Consider the following 15078-nt stretch of genomic DNA (forward strand, 5'->3'; position numbering starts at 1 on the left):
TCACAAGAGTAAGCGTGTTGGTTTTAGTATAACTCATATGTTGTTTCGGTTACGTGAGTGCTTATATGTTAAATTTTAAATTTTAAAAATTAATTTTAAAGTTGATTTATAGTCTTCTATCATGGATTATTTTACAACAATTGTTTTTTAATCTCTATGTTAAATAAAAGTTTTCCCCACAAATTATATTAACGAAACTATGGCAAGAGGTTGGGGTGGATCGTGATAAAATTTGTCGTTAATTTTTAAACTTGGATAGAATATCATTTATTAATATAGCAAAACAAACGTTTAGCTATGTATTGGCCGTCCATGTGTCTATCCACGGCTTCCACGCCAGCGATAGGTTTGCATTTAATCACATCCGTAGTCCACACTATCTACCTATAGTCTACCCCTACATTGTACTGGTTTGCTTGGCTAGCGGCTAGGGATAGCACGGCGGCGGTGGAGCGACAGTGGGATGCGGCGACGCTAGGACAGGAGGCTGCACACGGCTAAGAGATGAGGTAGGTGAAAACGGTCCCCTTCCTTCCCCATGTTGCTTAAATAGTGAGGAAAAGAGATAGATTGGAATAATTGTTGGGGTCAAAGAATCCGAACAAACTTAGAAACCTTTTCTGGTACGAAAGGAAAGATGCGCATAAAAGGAAAAAGAAATCATATGAAACAACAAATGGTACGAGATGGGAAAAAGAAAGCAAGGGAGAGAGGGCGCACCGCACACAACCATGGCCAGGCGGCCTGGGGCGGCAGCCCAACACGGGAAAACTGACTTTGGCCCACAAAGTGGAAAGGAAGTGCCCAAGGCTAAGGAAAAGAAAGAAAGAGAGAAAAACCGTCGTCAGAATTTAATTAAACTTTATATGCACTTTATTCATTGAAACTTCAATCTATTTTCTCTGAAATTTCAACTATACATCATGATAATCAATTTCAACACAACGAATACAACAAAAGTATTCGCAGCCTTTGGGTCCAATTAATTAAGCAATTTTATTTTCACTTAGTTAACTCATGACTTAAGCAACAAAAATGATTTAGGCTTAGTGAAAAACTCAGGCCATTACAAACAGATGATCTCGTCCTCGAGATTGCTCCAAACTGAAGAGATTACGGTGAGCGGCCTTCAACTCATCTTCATGTTCCTAGGTTGCCTCTTCCTCGCGATGGTGACTCCACTATGCCTTATAGAAACAAATTACTTTGTTCCTTGTATTTCTCTCGCTTGTTTCTAAGATTTGGATCGACTTTTCCACATAAGTCAGATCCTCTCATATCTCTATCTACTCTAGATCAACTTTTACCCTCGAACACTTCTTTAATTGAGGCACAAAAAAGACATCATATAAACCGACCAAATATGGAGGCAATTCTAACTAAGAGCAGGTACAATAGCAGGCTATAAGCCATCTATAAGCATATTTTAAAGAGATAAGAGGGGAGAGAGAAGATAAGTGGGCTACTAATTTATAGCCAGCTGCAGCACGAGCTTCAAGACATAATATGTGTATGACATGTGGGACCATATATTAATATTTTATAGGTAACTATTGTATGAATTGGCTATTAGATTGACTATAGATGAATTGGAGCTAGTAGTTGGCTACACTATTGAACTTGCTCTAATAGGCTACTTTACTTCTGCATCCCAAAATCATGTAAGGTCCCACATATTATAGTGTCAATTTTCCTTTGGTTTGAAACCGATGCACTCTACGAAGGGGTGGGACACAAAGATATACATGATATCTTTTATCAAAAATCAACTGTCTTTGGTGGTTATCGGAATAACTCTTATGCCTTGACTGGGTTGTCTTTATCCTCTACTCTTTCACCTATTTGATCCCAAAAGAGAGGTGTACGACATTTACGTCCATAGCTATTGACGTCAAAGTGTGATCTGATGACGTGTCACATCCGAAGGCTGGGAGTCATTTCTCAGAATGCTGCAGTGCAGGACCTAATTCTTAGAATGCGCAGGCGTGCTAGTCAATTTGATCCTGCAACTGACAAGATAAAGAATAAAACAGGCCAATCGGCTATCGAGTCGATAGGTAACAAAATATCCAGCCGATCAGATGTTGATGTTGTAGCGTTTAGCCGATAGGATGAACAATCGGCTATAAAAAGCTTGGATTGGATTACTTATTGATCATAGTCGATCGGACGAGCCCCTATAACCAGATCGAACCGAACATACATAGATCGGACTTAACCAAGACAGTATGCAGTCGAGCGCGATATAATTATAGGAAACATGAAGATCGATAAGGCTAATAAATAAACCGATGAATTACATGGAATAATTAAATAAACAATGAATGATTTGTTGCGATCGGCATGTAGTTCTCACGAGCTGATGCAACATAAATAATTGCCGATCTAAATAAATCAAGCCGATTGGTATAAAAGTAATGCAGTAACGCAACCGGCTACTCTATTGATGTAAATATGATGAACATGTAGATCGGCAAAGATCATCGGCTATAAACGACTAACGAACGACCAAGATATATAAAATAAAATATCTAGCCTAGATTGCTAAGAACAATCATAGCAGATCGGACCTAACCGAGACAGTTCAAGATTACTCCTAGCAATGTCAGGATAGATACTAAACAGATTTAGATTGCTATCAAGCCGATAACCCGATGACTGATAACTTATCGGCTGGCACTCCGATAATACAATGAACAAAATACATTGATATGATATAAACCATCTGATAAACGCAATCTACTAGATCGGACCGAACCGATACAATACTAGATTGAAAATGTCGAATAGTAAATATCAAACCAATGTAGATCGCCCAAAGTGGTCGACTAGATCAACTCAAAACATGATAGTGTTCTAAGTTGAAACTGATACGATAACTAGCAATCGCACAACTAGATTAGAAGATCAGACCGAACCAAGACAGTTCTAATCTAGTCGATACGATTACTTCGGCCCGGCGGAATGTAGGACTTACCCCTCTGTCAGAGATCGAAGCGATGCAGCCCCGCGTCTGGTGCCAAGTTCCACTGGAGTTGAAACCTTGGTGAAGAGGGTGGCGATGCGCTGAGAAGAATTAATCTATTGATTGATGTAGATGATTTACAATAACCTCGGAGCATACATATTTATACCCTCGGGTAGATGCTAGTCCGTGTTGGACACGACATACGACTCCTAATAGATAAAAAGAAATAACAAACTCCTATGTAGACTCTATCTCTAACACACAAGTCCTGATCGGACTCTAACTCTCTTAGAGATAAAATAAAAATCCTAACAAACTCTAATTAATACATAAATTTATGCCGTCGTGCCTTGTTGTTCACGATTTCCTGTTGAATTCGAACTCTTCTGGATAAAATTTCTATCAGCGATTGCACCTTTCCTTATCCAAATCCAACGCGGAAATTTACTAAATTTTTGTGTTAACACATGCCCCCCAGCTTTGAAGTATGAGAACTCAGGCTTCAAAATTATCTTCTCTGCTCCGGCTCTGGCGACTCCAAAAAATTTCTCCTTCTGCCTCTTGTAATCGGCTTTCATGAACCGATACTACTTGAATGAGATGGGCCAAACTTGCAAACTCGTGGCACAAGAATTTATCTTTGATGCGTTCTAACTGTCCTCCAAATGCAAGATCTATCAACTGTTTATCATTTAGGCTCATGCTATAGCATCAGCTGCGAACATTACGAAATCTTTGTATATATTTCATAGCCGATGCACCTTTCTTCTACTTAATCAGAATTAAATCTGAGTCTCAACTCATATGTGCCAGCAAAAAAGTATTTATGAAATTGTTTCTTAAGATTGGGCCAACTTCTGATAAAATTTGGAGGAAACGATAAAAACAATGTGAACACCGATCCAGACAACGACAGTGGGAACAACCGAGCCATCAGGGTGTCATGAGCCGATGCCTCCTCACATTGTGCTAGGAATCGGCTAATATGTTCAATCGTAGAAACATCATCTTGCCCTAAAAATAAGGAAACTCCGGGATCCTATATCGACGTGGCAATGGAACCCTATCAAACCACTCAGGATATGGCCACTGATACAGACCTATTTGCTTTTTTTGTTCAAATCTAAATTATCCCCTCATGATCTCAACAACTCTAACGGCCAAATCATCTTCCCTTGCATCGTATTTACCATGCCGATACTGATAAAGTTCTTCTGGCCGATATTGCCCCCCGAGTTGAGCTCCTTGAACAGTGTGTTCGTCAATCATTGTCTCGATCAAATCTTGCAATGTGCTCATCAAAACTCCAGATTGATCAAATAAAGCATGATGAATTGATTCGTTAACCGCATTTTGAAGTGTTTCATCCATCGGCTTCGGGAGTTGAGTATTTTGAACTGGCCCCTCTGGTGTCACGATGAAAGATTGAAGGCAACGCTTCTCAAAATCTGCTATATGCTGCTCCACCAGTTTGGAAGACATCTTCGACTTCTACTCAGACGATCACTTATGAGTAAAAATAGCATGTAGTCCCACCGGACGTGCGAAAAATGTGTTGACGTCAAAATATGAATGTTGACGTGTCACACATGAAGACTCGAGAGTCAATCTTAGACAACTCCAGTGCAGGACCTAAATTCTTAGAAAGTGCGCGTGCGTGCTGGTCAGTTTGATCCTGCAACTGACAAGATAAAAAGTAAACCAAGCCGATCGGCTATTGAGCCGATAGGTGACTAAATGTCTAGTCGATCGGATGTTGATGTTGCAACGGTTAGCCGGTAGGATGAATGATCGGCTGTAAAAAGCTTGGATCGGCTACAAACTTGATAGAAATAAACCTGAATTAAATATTAGACCAACATAATCCGTCAAGTTACTTATTAATCTTAGTCGATTGGACGAGCCCTTCTAACCAGATTGAACCAAACATACATAGATCGGACTTAACCAAGACAGTATGCAGTTGGGCACGATATAATCATAGGAAACATGATGACCGATAAGCCTAATAAATAAACCGATGAATTACTTGGAATAATTAAATAAATAATGAATGATTTGCTACGATAGGCTAAATCCAATTTTCATGTAATCCTCACAAGCTGATGCAACACAAAATAAATACTGATCTAAGTAAATCAAGTTGATTGGTGTAAAAATAATGCATTAAGGCAATCGACTACTCTGTTGATATAAATATGATGAACATGTAGCTCGGCAAATATCACCGGCTATAAATGACTGACAAACAACCAAGATCTATAAAACATCTAGCACAAATTACTAAGAATAATCATAGAAGATCGGATCTAACCGAGACAGTTTAATATTACGCCTAGCAATGTCAGGATAGATACTAAACATATCTAGGTTGCTATCAAACCGATGAGCCAATGACTGATAACTTATTGGCTGGTACTCCGATAAAACGATGAGCAAAATACATTGATCTGATATAAACCATCTGATAAACGCAATCTACTAGATCGAACCGAATTGAGACAGTATTAGATTGAATATGTCAAATAGCAAGTATCAAATCAATGTAGATCGCCCAAAGTGGACGACCAGATGAACTCAAGACATGAAAGTGATATGAGTTGAAACTGATAAGATAACTAGCAATCGCAAAACTAGATTACCTTGGTCCGGTGGAACGTAGGACTTGCCCCTCTGCCGGAGATCGAAGCGATGCAGCCCCGCGTCAGGTGCCAAGTTCCGCCAGAATTGAAACCTCGGTGAAGAGGGTGACGATGCGCCGAGAAGAATTGATCTATTGATTGATGTAGATGATTTACAATAACCCCAAGCATACATATTTATACCCTCGGAGAGATTCTAGTGTCGTGTTATTCCTTTTTATCTATTAAGAGTCGTGTCCGACATGGACTAGCATCCACCCGAGGGAATAAATATGTATGCCCAGGGTCATTGTAAGCTATCTATATCAATCAATAGATCAACTACTTCCGGCGCATCGCCACCCTCCTAACCGAGGTTTCAACTCCGGTGGAACTTGGCACCTGACGCGGGGCTGCATCGCTTCGATCTCTGGGGAGGGGCAAGTCCTACGTTCCACCGGGCCACGGTAATCACATCGGCTAGATTAGGACTGTCTCGGTTCCGTCCGATCTTCTAATTTGGTTGTGCGATTGCTAGTTATCGTATCAGTTTCAGCTTGAGTTACTTCTGTATCTTGAGTTGATCTGGTCGGCCACTTGGGGTAATTTACGTCGATTTGATATTTGCTATTTGACATATTCAATCTAGTACTGTCTCGATTCAGTCTGATCTAGTAGATTGCGTTTATCAGATAGTTTATATCAGATCGATGTATCTTGTTCATTGTTTAATCGGAGTACCAGCCGATAAATTATCAGTCATCGGCTCATCGGCTTGATAGCAATCTAGATCTGTTTAGTATCTATCCTAACATCGCTAGGCATAATCTTGAACTGTCTCGGTTCGGTCCGATCTTCTATGATTATTCTTAGCAATCTGGGCTAGATATTTTATAGATCTTGGTTATTTGTTAGTCGTTTATAGCCGATGATATTTCCTGATCTACATGTTCATCATATTTACATCAATAGAGTAGCCGATTGTCTTACTACATTATCTTTATACCAATAGACTTGATTTATTTAGATCGATAGTTATTTATATTGCATCGGCTTGCGAGAATTACACGCAAAAGGGTTTTAGCCGATAGCAGCAAAGCATTCATTGTTTATTTATTCCAAGTAATTCATCGGTTTATTTATTAGGCTTATCGATCTTCATGTTTCCTATAATTATATCATGCTTGACTGCATACTATCTTGGTTAAGTCCGATCTATGTATGTTTGGTTCGATCTGGTTATAGGAGCTCGTCCGATCGACTAAGATTAATAAGTAAATTGGTGAATCACGTTCGTCTAATAATTAATTCAAGTCTGTTTCTATCAGGTTTCTAGTCGATCCAAGCTTTTTACAGCCGATTGCTCATCCCATCGGTTAACCGTTGCAGCATCAATAGCGGATCTACTCGATAGCCGATCGACTTGCTTTACTGTGTATCTTGTCAGTTGCGGGATCAAACTGACTGGCACGCCCGCACACCTTCTAAGAATTTAGGTCCTGCACTGTGGCTGTCTAAGATTGACTCTCAGGTCTTCGTGTGTGCCACGTCGGATCACATTTTCGACGTCGGAACACATCTACAGAGTACCTTGATAATTGTTGTTGTAGGAAAACTCCGTATATGGTAGACTCATGTCCCGTGTTCCTCCAAAATTGAGCGTGCATGTTTGCAGCATATCTCTAGGATCTAATTAACTCATTCAGTTTGTCCATTGGTTTGAGGATGATATGTAGACTGAATTTCAAAAGTGTTTCCATCTCCTCTTGAAGTCACTACCAAAACTTTGAAGTAAATTGGCTTCCACGATCATATATGATCCTTTTGGGAACTCCATGTAAACATACTATTCGGGTCATATACAACTCAACCAACTTCTTCCCGAAATACGTAGTATGCATAGGAATGAAATGTGCAACCTTGGTAAGTCGATCCACAATACCAAAATAGAATCACATCCAGTTGATGTCCTTGGCAAACCGGTAATAAAGTCCATACCAATTTCTTCCCACTTCCACTCTAGGATTTTCAACGGTTGCAACAAAACCGGCATGTCTCTAATGCTCAGCTATAACCCATTGATGTACATCACACAGGACCACAAACTCTTCTATTTCCCTTTTCATACTGGCCGACCAAAAGTTCTCCTCCAGATCTTAACACATCTTGTTACTGCCAAGATGAATGGAATATTGTGTTCCATCTACTTTCATTCATTCAAACTACACATTTCTCATCTTCAGTGAATTCTCGGGCATTACCAACCCATATATTCTTTCTTAACTCCTAGATCTCTAAATCTTTTGCTTAAGCTTGGCGAATCTAGTCATATTGTGTTGGTTTTGCTTCTAAAGCTGTAACCAAGCTTGGAGTAACAACTTCCAGATTTAACTACTCCAATTCATGACATGAACCCTTACAAAGAGTTTTGACCCAAGTGGTCGTGCAATAACTCTTATGGCTAAGAGTGTTTGTTAACACATTGACCTTACTAAGGTGATAGTGTATCCCCACATCATAATCCTTGATTAACTCCAACCATCTTCGTTGTCTGACGTTTAGATTAGGTTGGGTGAAGACTTACTTCAAACTCTTGTGGTTCGATCTCATAGCGGTCACCAGCTAAGTAATATTGTCAAATCTTCAAAGCATGCACTACAGCTTCTAGTTCCAAATCATGGATGAGATAGTTGGCCTTATATGGACGGAGTTCATAGGAAGCATAGGCAACCATCTCTCCTTCTTGCATTCACACACAACCCAAGACTTGTCAAGATGTACCACAATACACCTTGAAATTTTTCTTTGGATTTGATAAGGTCCAAATTGGTAGGAAACTAATCTCCATTAACTGAAAGTAATAGTGTAATGATTGAAACTGCATTAGCCAATTGAGAGAAGCATAAACAACGTGGTTCCTCTGTCTTGCATGGTGAAAGGAGGATCGGTGACTCATAATGGCGGTGCTAACATGGACACGCAGAAGCTGATGGTGGAGGGTCTGGACGGCACCGGTGGGGCGATGTGCTAGCGGTGGGGCTGGAGGGTGCTGGACGACCGATCGGAGGGGCGTCATCGGCAGGTGCGATCGGAGATGCATCACCGGGTAGAGGCCATCCGGACGGGCACCGGCGGGTGGAGTAGCCAGGGGCGGCGCATACCAGATGGGAAGAGGACGACAAAACAGAAAAGAAACGAAACGTTTTTCTCATAACCAGTGGCAGGTGGGTAAATATTTTACCCAAAAGTCAGAGAAAGCAGCAGGGGGTAGATGTGCTTTTGATCTGTACTATAGTAAAGCTTTTTGAGAATGCAAACGATGGCTTTTGGGCCCTTTGGTTGGTTTTTGGCTTTTGCAAAAGCAAAAGTATGTTGAAAAGCTCAACCAAAGGCACCCTATTTTAGTAAGAAACGCTAGTTTTGACCTTTTATTCCTCATAACCACTCACTGCCTCAGTCGTAGTATACATCAGCAAGCTACAAAAGTAAGCAATTAGATCAAATATCATATAACAGTATCACACATGTAAATCAACAGTGACAAGACATGGTATCTAACCTTCAGTTTCAATGTTGCAACTGTAAGTTGTTTCTACAAAGTTTGAAGCTATTATTTCTTCGAATTGCATGCTTCCTGAACAGAAGTCAAGGGTGAGCCAAATAGCTGTACACACAAGGCATGATACGATGAATCTGAAATCACTAACATCAAAACTTTTATATACGTGTTATTAGCGATTCTAAATCAAAGGATAGAAATAAACTATGATGGAAAAACCCTCAAAATTAACTTTAAATGTTGGTTCCTTGTAATTAGCGAGTTCAACACTTAAGATGGAACTACACACGGCGAGTTTGCCAAACATCACGTGGGAGTTCATAGAAACAAATTCTTTGGGGCAGAGCCCCAATCCTCACCAAGTGAGGCACCGTCCTCGATGTGCGCCACTTGTATTCTCAGTAATCTTGAAGCACCAGGAATAAGTAAAGCAATTTGGATTTTTTTCTTTAGCGTATACTTTCCGTATTCCCATGGTCTATGAACTCGTATCGTATTCTCTGCCCTAACTGCATCCCGACACGTGACCATCGCCGGCCGAGCCACTTCTCCCACAACAACACACGGAAGGCCTTCCGCACCCTCGGCAACGACCGCGGACCACCACTTGAGCCTATGCACATACTCTCACAGCATGAACACCAAGAACCAATCGGAGAGCATGTACACCATGAACTCCCACAACCATAGTAATGAACGAGAAACCAAGAATGGAAATTATTATTTCTAATTTGTACGCTATTGCAACTTTTGTTTCTTCCTAAAAGCAATGTGTAGTGACTCGATTTACTCAAACATGTTATTTCTTTCTAATACATTTTTCTTTGGAGCTTCATGTCTTGTATCTTAATGCCCAAAGAGTAAACAAGGCATGCATAGTCATTGAACTTCATTTGGGCAGACACTCGAATCCTTCTTAGAGGAGACTCTCGAGGCAATACCGGAGTCTGTCCTTGACGCACCAATAGGCAAGGATCCATCCAGTGAGGAGGGACATTTTGCTGATATGGATTCTTTGTTGCCGCCTAGATATACATCCCTGACCAACAGTAGCCATGAAAGTTCAGTACTTAACTGCATCCACTTGACCCACCATTGTTTCCGTGGAAATGCTAAAATTACAGGGGAGAAAAGGTCGAGCCTACAAAGATTACTGTTAAATACATATCCTTTACAGGTTCAGATGTGATTAACAAAGATAATTATAGCACACTAAGTTGAAATACACAACATGAAATACATAAATTATTCTCTGGGAGGAATATGCAACCCATTATTGTTCCATTTTAACCAAAATCACAGAAAAATATATATTTCTTTGAATGTAAACCATTGGAATTCTTCTCGGTGACAGTAAAAAACATATCAACGGAGTAGTATATTAGTAATTAATTATTAGCTAAAACATGAAAAATGGATTGGTAAAATTTTTTAAAACAACTTTTTTTAGAAAATTTTGCAAAACGACGTATCGTCTGAGGGTTTAGGAAACGTATATGCATAGAAGCCTACCTTTCTCTCACCTCTTCTTGCTCATGGGCCGCCTGTCTTTCTACTGGCCCATGAGCTCGTTAGCCCGCCCTTCCCTTTTTTGACCCATGAATGCTGCTCGGCCTAGCTAGTTGATGCATGTGTACGTGGTCATCTTCCACCCTTGTCCGCATGTTCCCTCTCTGTGCCATGAAAACCCTAGACGCTATTGTCCTTCGATTCGTCTCCCTCCAGCCGTTTTTCCTCAAATTCATTAGGGGAACAAAACACCCTGATCTTCCTCTATCATTCCCCGTAAATCCCCCTTAATCTAGCATTTATTCGCATGAAATGGTTGGCTCTTCAACTCCAGCAAACTGTCATCATTGATGTCGTCGTTGACGTCCTTCCACCTCTCGGGACCCTATAAAATGTAACCCCTCCATCCTCCTCCGAAAGCAGCTGTAGTACTACTGCCACCCACACAATCTCCAAGGCCAAAAGCGATGAGAACCTTCTACCTATTCTAAGGCTAGTCTCAAAAAGGGTTTCAAACTTATTAAATGACATGCCGCATACACAAAGAGTAATATGACATAGAATTGATGATGAGAGATGATGCATTTTATTGGTATGAAACTTGGTATAGACAGTTACCTAGATCGTAAAACTGGATTGAAACCACCATTGAAAGTAATTCGTTTTATCACCAAATATTTAATCAACTACAATAGGTCACTTGGATATAAAATATAAGTGATATATTAGTCTGAAACTATGAAGTTAAAAATTTGCGTTGATAGTTTCATTTATCCACTCAAACATGCATGTTTTGCTGATATGGGGATGCGTTCTTCTCGTCTCCAGGAGCCTAGAATCATCCTTCCCACCTGCTTCACCATTGGCGTTGTTGAACCATTCTCATGCTCCTATGAATGCCTTTGGTCATCTTGTCCTCCTCTGTCATGCCCAGAAATTCCTCACACGAGTTTTTGAAATTAATCGTGTATAAAAATCCATGTCCACGACTAGCCAGGGTAAAAAAAAGACAATGTTGATTACATAACCATCGTTCTTAGAAACAACTAAAAATAACATTTATTCTAATGGAAATGTAGCGGAAAAGAAAACATAGACTAGCTCCAGCGGGTACGGCTCCAGTCCACAGGCAACGCTTCGACGACGGAACAGGTCACTCCTAAGAGTCACCTCCATCGGATTCAACTTCTAACTCTGAAGGGAAAATTGAGCAAGGCTGAGTACAAACCACCGTACTCAACAAGCAGCACGGAAAAGAGGGCACTAAATAATGCATAAGGATCATCAAGGACAGGCTATGGTTAGTTGCAATAAAGCAACATTTAATAAATAACAGAGATTAAACTGAATAAAGGTAATTAAGTAAATAAACGAATAAATAAATAACAGTTGTAAAATACCACATCACTGTCCAACGTTATACCACGCTGCGACAGGCCCAACCACTACTCAACGCTACACCACGTTGTAGTAGTCCCAAGTGAAAGCCAGTTTACCCAAGTCATTAAAGGTTCAACTAATCATAGTGAAGCTGGGAGTTCGCCCTTGACCGTGGGCACGACGATTCGAATAGATTATACTCTGATAAGAGGTGTATTACTGAACCCATAAGACACGACTCCACTGCACTTGAACGTGCGTCGACATACCACCATGGTATACCGGAAAGGAGACCATTATAGGACCCGTCACATAACCCTCCCTATTTAATCGCACCGCACTTCAGGTTTCACCCCCTCCTTTACACCAAGTCGGGCAATCCCCTCTTGTGCCTTGGTAGATCTGGAAGCAGCAGAGGCCACCGTTACACCACGATGTCCTGTCCATACTCCATCATGCCTACCATTGCCTTGGTACGTCAAATAGTTTGAAGCCATGCTTCAAATCCCACCTTACCTATTTCGGCATGTGGTTAGCACTAAATTACTTCCAGGGTTTCCCGTGAACCGGTCCTTAATTGCCATGGATGCTACTCTCAAAACCATGCACCCACAACCCACCAGTATCAATATTTTAGTTGGCATTAACCCGAACCGGGTAATGAATCATCATTAACAGCTATTCAGAACTAATCATGATTAATGAGTGATCCCATGAGTTAGTTGTTCTAAGCACGGCTAAGCATTAACCTAGGTCTAACTCTACTCAAGTTACCCCTGGTAATCATGAAATAAAGCTGGATAAACAATGACATAATAATAGGTTAACCAAAAAAATAAATATAATACATAATTTAAGTAAACGATGCATGTTTGAATAAATAAAGCAGACAATTTGCAATAATGGGTTCAATACGATCAAGATTAGTGCCACTTTCCTTGCTCTGGTCCTTGGGGTACTTCGGCGACTATCTCAAAATAAGCTGGCGCTTCGGCGGGGTCCGAATCTTTGCGACAAAGAATAAAAATAAATAAAACAGGTACAAACTCTACTGAAACAACAAAAGAAAGTATTTCTAATGGATTCTTGACAATTTTATGAATTTAATGAAATTTGAATGGACTTAAACGGAGACCGGATGAATTAGTTATGAATTTTAGAAGTTTAACTGTGTTTTTTAACTAAACAGAAAAGTCCTAAATCATTTATTGCGCAATTAATGGGGCTGCTGACGTCAGCGAGGAGAGAGAGCGTGCTGACGGGTGGGGGCCACTTGTAAGTGGGAGAAGGGGAGAATGAGGGGCTGACATGTGGGCCCCACAGGGAGGAGAGAGGGGAGAGGGGGGCCAGCCAACTGACGAGTGGGGCCAGCTTGTCAGCGGCCCAAAACAGAGGGGGGCGATGCTGGTGGAACGGGGGAGGGCGGCTGCGTCCGGCTAGGAGGGCGGCGGAGGGTGGCGAACGGCGGTGAGCAGTGAACGGCTGCGCGGACCGGTGAGCGGCGGCGAACGACGACAACCGGGCGGGCGTCGGCACGAGAGCCGACGACGTTGCTAAGAGCGGCGGCGCCGAAGGGAGGATGGTGGCGGCTCGGGGAGGACGACGACGGCTGCGTGATGGGAGGACGGCAACGCTCTAGCAACTGTGGGGCCGCATCGGCGACGGCGAGGCGAGGGGGACAGCGTCAAGACGGCACGTCGGCGACGCATGCGCATGGCGGCGGCACACGGGCCAGCGACGACGACCGAAGAGGAAAAGGAAGGAGGGACAGGGGAAGGGAACACTCACTAGCGAGGCGGAGGGCGGTGGTGCGTTAGTGTCAAGCGGGAATGGGCGGTGACGGCTAGCGGCGCATGGGAACGACGACGGTTCGCGAGATCGATTCGACGGCGACGTCGACGTTGGGCGCGGCAGTGGCTCGGGCGACGGAAGAAAGGCGGCGGCAGCGTGCGGGAGAAGATGGATTTATAGGGGGAGGTGGCGCCGGCTAGGACGAGTGGTCGTTGTTGACCGAGTCGGCCATGGCGGCGAATCCGGTGATGGTGGTTGCGGGCGGTGGGCGGAGTTCGCGGTGGCTCGGACTTGGCCGGCTCGGGAGGGAACAGACTTGGCGCACGGGCGGCTGGCTGGCTGGCTGGCCCGCAGGAGAGGGGGGAAAGCGCGCGGGAAGGGGAGGAAGGGTGGCAAGGGCGCTAGGCCGGCCCGGGAGGAGGGGAGGGAGAGGATGGAGGAGGAAAGGAAGAAAAAGAAAACGAAAGAGGAAAAAAGGAGGGGAAAAAGGAAAAAGGAAAGCCCCATTTTTGCCGAATTTTAAATTAAATTTTTAGGCAAAATTTTATACTCTGCAATTTGAGTTTGAATCATGTTAACGATTTGCGGACTTCGATTTACTTTAATTAATTTCTTTAGAGGGTTTTTCCTGAGTTAATTAAGCTAATTATTATTTGCAAATTTCTTTTACGGATTAGGCTTAGGATAAAACTCCGGGTGTGACATCCTCCACTACCACTCATCCCCTTAGGACATGGTTTCTCATAGAACCTGGCCAATTTCTACCATCAAAAAGAAGGTTTCTCATAGAACCCAATTTCTAATTGAAGAGGAAGAAGCCACACTTAACATTGGTGTATTCATAAATTTTCAATGTTCCAACAAATGTATCTTGATGTTTCTTTCATTGGTGTATTTGTAAAATTGTTCCAACAAAAGTCTTGCATTCTTACGATTTGTTGATGTTTCACTAGTTTAAGCTCGATGTTTCTTGTGGTAGAACAAAATGTTCCAATAGTTATTCGACTCAGTTTCCCCCCATTCAAATACTTTTAACCTAATGGTGAAATATTTTTCTATCAAGGGTAAACTACGCCTGATTTTCACCAAAAAATCGGAGCCTAATGTAAGATCAAGGAGTGATATACATGTTTTTGTGATGAACAAATTGGTGGTTTGCGAGTTAAGTGTTTTTGTGATAATTGATCGGGCGGTCAGACCGCAGGTATATGGGCGGTCAAACCGTTGAGACAACTGCGGTCAGACCGCAG

The sequence above is a fragment of the Oryza brachyantha genome, chromosome 8, assembly GCF_000231095.2.
Source record: "Oryza brachyantha chromosome 8, ObraRS2, whole genome shotgun sequence".
NCBI lineage: Eukaryota > Viridiplantae > Streptophyta > Magnoliopsida > Poales > Poaceae > Oryza > Oryza brachyantha.